The following is a 10618-nucleotide window of genomic DNA, read 5'->3' as shown; positions in this document are numbered from 1 at the left end:
GTGCCCCAAATAAGCTGTGTGCCTAAAAAAATGAGATATGTGCCCTGAAATGAGCCGTGTGCCCGAAACGAGCTGTGTGCCTGAAAAATGAATTGTGTGCTCGAAAAATGAGCCGTGTGCCAAAAAACGAGCTGTGTGCCCAAAAAATGACCTGTGTGCTCGAAAAATGAGCTATGTGCCTAAAATGAGCTCTGCGCCCGAAGAATGAGTTGCGTGCCCGAAAACGAGCTATGTGCCCAAAATGTGCTGTGTGCCCCACAATGTGCTGTGTGCACGAAATGAACTGTGTGTTCAGAATAAGCCGTGTGCCCCAAATGAGCTGTGTGCCTGAAAAAATGAGTTGTGTGCCCAAAAAATGAGTTGTGTGCTCGAATAATGAGCTGTGTGCCGAAAAATTAGCTGTGTGCGCGAAATGAACTATGTGCTGAGAATGTGCTGTGTGCCCTAAAATGTGCTGTGTGCCCGAAATGAACTTTGTGTTCAGAATAAGTCGTGTGCCCCAAATGAGCCGTGCGCCCTAAAATGAGCCGTGTGCCCAAAATGAGCTTTGTGGCCGAAAAATGAGCTATGTGCTCGAAAAATTATTCGTGTGCCGAAAAATAAGCTGTGCGCCCAAAAAATGAGCTGTCAGCTCGAAAAATGAGCCGTGTGCTCGAAAAATGAGCCGTGTGTCGAAAAATGTGCTATGAGCCCAAAACTGAGCTGTGTGCCCAAAATGAGCTGTGTGCCCCCAAAACGTGCTGTGTGCTCGAAATGAGCTGTGTGCCCAAAATGAGTTGTGTTCCTGAAATGAACTGTGTGTTCAAAATAAGCCGTGTGCCCAGAAAATGAGCTGTGCGCCCCCCAAAATGAGCAGTGTGCCCAAAATGAGCTATGTGCCCCCAAAATGTGCTGTGCGCCCGAAATGAGCTGCGTGCCCAAAATGAGCTGCGTGCCCGAAATGAGCTGTGTGCCTGAAATGAAATGTGTGTTCATAATAAGCTGTGTGCTCCAAACGAGCCGTGTGCCTGAAAAAATGAGATGTGTGCCCTGAAATGATCCGTGTGCCCAAAATGAGCTGTGTGCCCATAAAATTAGCTATGTGCTCGAAAAATGAGACGTGCACCGAAAAACGAGCTGTGTGCCCGGAATGAACTGCGTGCCCAAAAACGAGCTGTGTTCCCAAAATCAACTGTGCGTTCAGAATGTGCGGTGTGTCCCCAAATGTGCTATGTGCCCGAAATGAACTGTGTGTTCAGAATAAGCTGTGTGCCCCAAATGAGCCGTGTGCCTGAAAAAATGAGCTGTGTGCCTGAAAAATGAGCTGTGTGCTCGAAAATGAGCCGTGTGCCGAAAAACGAGTTGTGTGCACAAAAAATGAGCTGTGTGCTCGAAAAATAAGCTGTGTGCCAAAAATGAGATGTGCGCCCGAAGAATGAGCTGCATGCCCGAAATGTGTTGCGTGCCCGAAAACGAGCTGTGTGCCCGAAATGAACTGTGTGTTCAAAATGTGCTATGTGCCCGAAATGAACTGTGTGTTTAGAATAAGCCCTGTGCCCCAAATGAGCCGTGTGCCTAAAAAAATGAGATGTGTGCCCTGAAATGAGCCGTGTGCCAGAAACGAGTTGTGTGCCCGAAAAATGAATTATGTGCTCGAAAAATGAGTCGTGTGCCGAAAAACGAGCTGTGTGCCCAAAAAATGACTTGTGTGCTCCAAAAATGAGCTATGTGCCTAAAATGAGCCCTGCGCCCGAAGAATGAGTTGCGTGCCCGAAATGAGCTGCGTGCCCAAAAATGAGCTATGTGCCCGAAATGAACTGTGTGTTCAGAATGTGCTGTGTGCCCCAAAATGTGTTGTGTGCACGAAATAAACTGTGTGTTCAGAATAAGCCGTGTGCCCCAAATGAGCCGTGTGCCTGAAAAAATGAGCTGCGTGCCCGAAAAATGAGTTGTGTGCTCGAATAATGAGCCGTGTGCCGAAAAATGAGTTGTGTGCCCGAAATGAACTATGTGTTGAGAATGAGCTGTGTGCCCGAAATGAGTTGCGTGCCTGAAATGAACTATGTGCCTGAAATGAATTGTGTGTTCATAATAAGCTGTGTGCTCCAAATGAGCCGTGTGCTTGAAAAAATGAGATGTGTGCCCTAAAATGATCCGTGTGCCCGAAACGAGCTCTGTGCCCATAAAATTAGCTATGTGCTCAAAAAATGAGACGTGCACTGAAAAACGAGCTCTGTGCCTAGAATGAGCTGCGTGCCCGAAAATGAGCTGTGTGCCCAAAATGAACTGTGCGTTCAGAATGTGCTGTGTGTCCCAAAATGTACTGTGTGATCGAAATGAACTGTGTGTTCAGAATAAGCTGTGTGCCCCAAATGAGCCGTGTGCTTGAAAAAAAAAGTTGTGTGCCCGAAAAATGAGCTGTGTGTTCGAAAAATGAGCCGTGTGCCGAAAAACGAGCTGTGTGCCCAAAAAATGAGCTATGTGCTCGAAGAATGAGCTGTGCGCCCGAAGAATGAGCTGCGTGCCCGAAATGAACTGTGTGTTCAGAATGTGCTGTGTGCCCCAAAATGTGCTGTGTGCCCGAAATGAACTATGTGTTTAGAATAAGTCGTGTGCCCCAAATGAGCTGTGTGCCTAAAAAAATGAGATGTGTGCCCTGAAATGAGCCGTGTGCCCAAAACGAGCTGTGTGCCCGAAAAATGAATTGTGTGCTCGAAAAATGAGCCGTGTGCCGAAAAACGAGCTGTGTGCCAAAAAAATGACCTGTGTGCTCGAAAAATGAGCTATGTGCCCAAAATGAGCTCTGCGCCCGAAGAATAAGCTACGTGCCCGAAATGAGCTGCGTGCCCGAAAACGAGCTATGTGCCCGAAATGAATTGTGTGTTCAGAATGTGTTGTGTGCCCCAAAATGTGTTGTGTGCACGAAATGAACTGTGTGTTCAGAATAAGCCGTGTGCCCCAAATGAGCCGTGTGCCTGAAAAAATGAGCTGTGTGCCCGAAACGAGCTGTGTGCTCGAAAAATGAGTTGTGTACTCGAATAATGAGTCGTGTGCCGAAAAACGAGCTGTGTGCCCGAAAAATGAGCTGTGTGCTCGAAGAAAGAGCTGTGTGCCCAAAATGAGCTGTGCGCCCGAAGAATGAGCTGTGTGCCCAAAATGAACTGTGCGCCCGAAGAATGAGCTGCGTGCCCGAAAACGAGCTGTGTGCCTGAAATGAACTGCGTGTTCAGAATGTGCTGTGTGCCCCAAATGAACTGTGTGTTCAGAATAAGCCGTGTGCCCCAAATGAGCTCCGTGCCTGAAAAAATGAGCTGTGTGCCTGAAAAATGAGCTGTGTGCTCGAAAAATGAGCCGTGTGTCGAAAAACGAGCTGTGTGCCCGAAAAATGAGCTGTGTGCTCGAAGAATGAGCTACGTGCCCGAAATAAGATGTGTACCCGAAATGAACTGTATGTTCAGAATGTGCTCTGTGCCCGAAATGAACTGTGTGTTCAGAATAAGCTGTGTGCCCCAAATGAGCCGTGTGCCTAAAAAAATGAGCTGTGTGCCCTGAAATGAGCCGTGTGCCCGAAAAATGAGTTGTGTGCTTGAAAAATGAGCCGTGTGCCGAAAAACGAGCTGTATGCCTAAAAAATGAGCTGTGTGCTTAAAGAATGAGTTGTGTGCCCAAAATGGGCTGTGTGCCCGAAGAATGAGCTGCATGCCCGAACTGAGCTGCGTGCCCGAAAACGAGCTGGGTACCCGAAATGAACTGTGTGTTCAGAATGTGCTCTGTGCCCCAAAATGTGTTGTGTGCCCGAAATGAACTGTGTGTTCAGAATAAGCCGTGTGCCCCAAATGAGCCGTGTGCCTGAAAAAATGAGTTGTGTGCCCTGAAATGAGCCGTGTACCTGAAACGTGCTGTGTGCCCGAAAAATGAGCTGTGTGTTCGAAAAATGAGCCATGTGCTGAAAAATTAGCTGTGTGCTTGAAAAATGAGTTGTGTGCTAGAAGAATGAGCTATGTGCCCAAAATGAGCTGTGCCCCCGAAGAATGAGCTGCGTGCCCGAAATGAGTTGCGCGCCCGAAAAAGAGCTATGTGCCCGAAATGAACTGTGTGTTGAGAATGTGCTGTGTGCCCCAAAATGTGTTGTGTGCCCGAAATGAACTATGTGTTCAGAATAAGCCGTGTGCCCCAAAGGAGCCGCATGCCTGAAAAAATGAGCTGTGTGCCCTAAAATGAGCCGTGTGCCTAAAACGAGCTGTGTGCCTGGAAAATGAGTTGTGTGCTCGAAAAATGAGTCGTGTGTCAAAAAACGAGCTATGTGCCTGAAAAATGAGCTGTGTGCTCAGAAAATGAGCCGTGTGCACCAAAAATGTGCTGTGTGCCCCAAAATGAGCTGTGTGCCCAAAATGAGCTGTGTGCTTGAAATGAACTGTGTGTTCAAAATGAGCTGTGTGCCTGAAATGAACTGTGTGTTCAAAATGAGCCGTGTGCCCGAAAAATGAGCTGTGTGCCCCAAAAAATGAGCTGTGTGCCCCCAAAATGTGTTGTGTGCCCGAATGAGCTGTGTGCCCCCCAAATGTGTTGTGTGCCCAAAATGAGCTGCATGCCCAAAATGAGCTGCATGCCCGAATGAGCTGTGTGCCCAAAAGAGTTGTGTGCCCAGATAAACAGAGTGCTATGTTTCAAGCTGCGTACCGAATGAACAGAGTATTGTGTTGTGAGCCGCACAAACAAAGTGTTGTGTTGTGAGTTGTGTACCAAATGAATGGAATGCTATGTCGTAAGCTGTGTGCCAAGTCATGCGTGGTGCATGCATTTTATCGGGCTATTTTGCGCATCACGCTATTTTGTGCACTTTACTTACATTGTGCATGCATTTTATCACGCTATTTTGTGCATTGCACTATTTTGTGCAGTTTACATTCGCGCTCTCTTGCGCATTGCACTGTTTTGTGTAGTTTACACTTGCGCTTTCTTGCGCATCGCACTGTTTTGTGCAGCTCTACACTCGCACTTTCTTACGCATAGCACTATTTTGTGCATTCACTCTTGCTCACGCTGTCTTGCGCATCCTTTGTCTTAGCACTGTCTTGTGCACACACTTACATCGCACTGTCTTGTGCATTCACCCTACATCGTACTGTCTTGTGCACCTGTATAGCACCGTTTTATGCATTCTCTCTGCACCGCACTGTCTTGTGCACTCTCCGGTCTAGGAGACCTTAAATCCTCTAAAGGTGCAATTCCTTTGGTGTTTGTCGTGCCCGAAGGACTTCCGGTGGTCTGGTATAGCCACCTGCCTGTGTTTGCCGTGAGTTCCTAGGAGACCAACTAAGATGTTGGAAACTAGAGTTCGAATGGCTCACGCCTAGAACATAGAGGTTCGGGATTTCTGAGACTAAAGTCTGGTTTAAATACCCAGGGGTATATCCTCGGCTTGAAATCTGTATGGCAGCCCCATAGATTCAGATAGCATGTGTATGCGCCTCACTTCTGGATACTGAACCAACCTAGTCTGTCACCTTGTTGGAGAATAGGGAAAGCTGAGACCATAGTCAGGGAGAAAAGTAGTACCTGTCGTTCCACCGAGAAGAAGGGGAAGGTCCCCAGCAGCATGCGGTAGGTCGTTGCCAATTGCCCCTGTAAGGTACCTTCACTTCCTAACTACTACATCATCTAGTCTGTCTGTTGCATTGTACATAGAATATATTGCATGCATTTACTGCATATCCATTATATCACTTGCGTCTTTCCATGTTAAGCTTAGTCTGGCATGTGTCCATACTTTTCGCGTTAAAGCATGGTTATATGATTATGTGTACGCGCCTATTCCACTAAGGGAATTGTGGTTTGAGGGTGACGGCACCATTTCTGTGTTAGACGTGGTTTGTTTGGGTCCATGCCTTTTCTAGGAAAAATGTGGTTTGGCCGTGCACCTTATTCAATTCATCCATTGCATCCATTTCATCGTATTTTAGTTTGTTACATTCAGCATTTAGGATCACGATCTTTCCTCAGCAGATCATTCTCCACTTATATCATGCCACCCAATTACTTGTACTTTGTGGTCTCTTTGCGAAGCATATAGTTTTGCATGTGCTCGCACCCCTTTCACGTTGAAACACGGTTCTGTTATGTGTAAGCATCCATGCTGAGTTGTGGCCAGTACTAGGATGTAGGCACTTAGCCTGTGTTAGGCGTCGTTCGGCTCGTGCCCACTGCCTTTTCTATGTTAAAAGTAGTTTGATTTTGCGTCTCCATCCCTTTATGATATTTGTGTGGTTTTGTACTGCTTGTGGTTTGATCATCTCACGTACATTGCATATCATTTGCATTGTTTCGTTACATTGTATATTAATACATTGTTTTCTAATATTTCATATCATTCGCGCTATTTTGCGCATCGCACTGTCTTGTGCATTGCATATCATTCACGCTATTTCGTGCATCGCGCTATCCTGCGCATCGCACTATTTTGTGCACTGCATCATTCGCGCTATCTTACGCACCTCATCTGCACTTTTTAGTGCATTGCATTGTTTTGCGTCCCTACCGCATTGTTATGCGTTACACTTAGGTTGCATTGTTATCCACTCACACTTCGCTTGCGTCGTCACACACTTTTCATTTGCATTGCCATGCATATCTCTAACAAATATTGTACCTGTTGAGTTTCTTTCTTTTACAGGCATGATATTGTATGTACGTTTCATTTGAAGCTGGTGCGACCAGACGAACCGGATAGGTATTGTATCTTCTCCGTGTGAGACGTAGCGAGAATTGTAATTCTCCTACATCATAACTGCATGAAATGTAGTTTGATTTGCATGGCATTCTTGCTTAAAACCGTTGCATTTATTTTGAATATTTGTTTCATTACAAATCGCTTTGCATGATCATAAGTTATGTTCGGCTTTGTGCATGTTGTTTTCCATTTTGCCCCCTGCCTACGGGCATGCCTGCTGGCACATCTCTTTTGCCTTCCCTGTTTGTCTAAGTCTTCGGCCTTGTCAAAAATGGGTCGTCTCTGGGCTTTGACATCCACCGTCACTTATGACTTTCGAGTTCTGTCAAAGAGGGGCAACTGTAGACACCCCATTTTTGACCGACCTTAAGACTCAGACGTCATCGATTGAGGGCTCGGTGATGATGCATGTTGTGCTCGTTCTGAGGTTACAGAGTCTCAACTGAGAGCCTTACCTCCGGACTTCGGGACTCTTTTGTGCTTTGCCTCGGTTTGCGAACCAGGTTCTGTTTTCTCTTCCTGAAGGGAGGGAGAGGTCTTGTAGACCATCTCTCAGTGGCCGTAGACTACTTTTTGTGGTCGAAGACCACTGTTCCCATTTGGAGACCAGTTTTCGATTTTTGGAGCCGTCGGTCGTGCGCCTCGGCTCGGGACTGCTTAACTTTCTCCGTTTGCTCCGATTTTTGGCACACACCTTGTTTCCTCTCTCTAGAGGGACACTGGGGCCCCGGAGACCACCTTCATGGTCGCACGCCACTTTTGATGCTTAACGGCCTGTTTTCGGGGCACCCGACTGCGCATTTTGACCGCCGAACCCTCGTTTTGCATCTGTCTTGGTTCATTTTTGGCATGGACCCTTTTTTCATTGTTTGGAAGGTGGTACAAGGATGGGAGACCACCTTTTCTCCTTGGAGACCACTTTTCTCCCGCCGGCCAATTTTCTTGTCGCGTGCTTGATCGTCGCATTGTGTATGCCTTGATTACGCTTTTGTGTATGTCCATCGTCATATGTGCGTTCTGTATGCCATATAGCGTCATGTGCATTGAGTATGCCATTTTTAGTTCATAGCATTGCGGATGCTAGTTGCACCTTTGCATGTCTTTCCTTGCATGTTTGTGTAGACACCCCATTTTTGACCGTCCTCAAGACTTGGACATCACCGTTTGAACACCCGGTGATCATCCATGTTTGTGTTCGTTTGGAGTTCCCGGAGGTCTCGGCTACGCGCCTTGCCTCAGGATCTCCGAACTCGACTGTTTAGTGTCTGGTGTTGCACCAAACACTTGTGTTTTGCCTTGGAGGGGCAGGGAATGCCTTGTGAGGCATCCCCACACATCACCGGCCATGGCCAGAGGCCACCGGCTGGTGTTTTGTTGCCATCGGCAATGTATATTGCCGATCGGCATTCTTTGTTGCCGGTCGGCAGTCCATTTTGTCAAAATGGCATTTTTGAGCAGCCGACTACTGCTCATCTGCTTTTGCAGATATTTTAATACAGCTGGCTTGCATTTTGTTCCCCTCCATACACGTGTATGGAGGGATGGCTTCCTTGTTAGCTTCTTGAGTAAGCTTTACAAGATTGGCTCCTCTATAAGAGGAGCCCTCCCATCTTGGCTTTAGAGTTAGACATTTTAGAGAGAAAGAAATTTTAGATAGCCATTTTAGGGTTTTGAGTTCTAGGGTTAGGGTTTCATACATATCCTATCTCTATATCTCTCTCTTGTGTGTGTATAAGTGTGTTTGTGTCTTACTATTGCACACAAACACATAGTGTTACACCTTTGCTTGATTCTTGAAGGGCCAGAGGTTTGTTCTTGAAGCTTGGGAGCTGTTTTGGGCTCAAAGAAGCTGCTGGAGCTTCATTTGTGAAGAGGGTCTTCAAGGGTAACAATCTTACTCCTTTATTCCCCATTTTTGCATACTATTTTTACCTATCTTAGAACTATTTTTGAGCTTAGTGTATAATATAAAAAATTTCTATTTTTAGGCCCTCTAAATAGTTTGTTTAGAGTGTTTTGTGGTTTGGAGGTGTTTGACCCCTCTTAGGCCTTGAGAGGCCCCATTTTGTGCCATTTTGAGTGAGCTCCGGGACCTTGGTGTTTAGGCCTCCTCACCGCTGAAATCTTGAGGGATTTCAGAGGTGAGGATGGTGCCTTGAGGTCCTAGGGAGGAGAGGGCCACCCCCTCTCCTTGTTATCCTTCAAAAGGACCATTTTTGGCCTCTTGAGGGAGCACCTAGCTTAGGCCCTTGTTGACCATGCCTTAGTTGCTTTCTGTGCTTATTGTGTCATAATATGCCTCTGTTTTTAGTTGGTTTTGGTACACCATGCATGCTTAGCATACCTACCTTGTAATGCCATGTTTAGGCCTTAACATGCCTTAGGTTGTAAACCATTGTTCAAGCATGTTTTAGGTCTAGCTTTGTGAAGCTTTTGTGCTTATTTTGCCATGTTTGAGGTTTGTCCATAGTTGTTTGGGTCGACTTTGGCATGCTTAGTATAGCCCCTTTGCATTTTTGGTTTGTTGGCCTTAAGTGTGTGAATGTATAGCATGCATCCTTGCCTTAATTTAGTGGGTTGGGACCATTTGCCATGTTATTTCAGTCCCTTTAACATACTTGTATGCTTGCCTTGGATGCCTCCTTGAAGCTTTGAAAGCTTGTCTTGCATGCTCCATGTTTTGGTCATTGTGCATGCTTTTGAATTTGAGCCACTTAGATGCCATCTAGGTGTCCCTTGGGTGTTGTCTACGCCTGCCTTAGGCCTATTTTAAGTCCTCCTAGCCTTGTGAGGCTTGGTTGATTTAGTCTTGGTATAAAGCCTCTTGGCTTGTCTTGGGTTTTTGGCTTTATTTGCATGTCTTGTTTATCTTGTTTAATTGGCTTAGCACCTTTTGTAACATGATTTTCAATGCTTACCTTGCATGCCATTAGTCCATGTTATGCCTCTTTCAAGTGTGCTTGAGAGTTGCCCTTTTATGCTTGAGTGTTAGCCCTTTAACATGTGCATGTGTGTATGTGTGTTTAGTCCTTCATTTTGGGCACTTTGGCCACCGTTTTGCGCCTAATTAGAGCTGCCTATATCATGCTTAAGTCCACCCTTTGTTTTTTTGCATGTTTGCCTCGCATATTTGCTCGCATAATTGCATGAATGCATTGCATTGCCATGTCGCATCCTTAGCTCACATGCCTAGGATTGCATTCCATTCGCATGCATGCTTGGCCTCTTGAAATCCTTGTGATAGAGGTTGAGTTCCATTGGTTTGTTCATGTGCATTGCATTCCATATCAAAAATGCACACTTGGTTCTTTGGGCTATCACGCATTGAAATGCGCGCTTGACGGTCCGAAAACCAAGAACCATGTCCCTTTGAGTCATATACATGAAAAGGGGCTTGGCAGGTGCATACATTGCTTGAATTGCATTGCCATGCAAAGTCCTGTCCTCTGCGGCTATCAAACAGGTTCGGCAGGCACTTTCTGCCGATCGACTGAATAGAGTGCCGACCGGCAATCCCTCAATGGCCGATGGATGCATTCTTGGCCGATGACCACCAGATCACAGCCGGTGATGATTCCTTCCAGCCGGTGACATTCCCCAGTATCCAGAGAAGCAATTCTGAGACTTTGACAGTCTTCAGAGGATCAGAGCAGGGAAAACAGAGGCAGATTGCGCATGGCAGTGCACTTCCGAGCAGGACCGAGCACGCGCGCATCGAACCCTCTTCCCGAGGCCCCTATTATCGCTTTTCTTATGCTTAGTTAATTTGTTAATTAATTAGGTGATTTGTAATAATTAATTAGCTTGTAGGTTAATTATCTGTAATATTTATTTGGTCCCTCCGAGTGGGGGCGAATCTGTAATAAGTGTGGGTGCGCGTGTGTGCATGTCTTCCAATCCCCACTTCTT

Source organism: Camellia sinensis, chromosome 5, assembly GCF_055761805.1.
Source record: "Camellia sinensis isolate YWXY chromosome 5, ASM5576180v1, whole genome shotgun sequence".
Taxonomy (NCBI): Eukaryota; Viridiplantae; Streptophyta; class Magnoliopsida; order Ericales; family Theaceae; genus Camellia; species Camellia sinensis.
Note: the sequence above shows the minus strand (reverse complement) of the source record.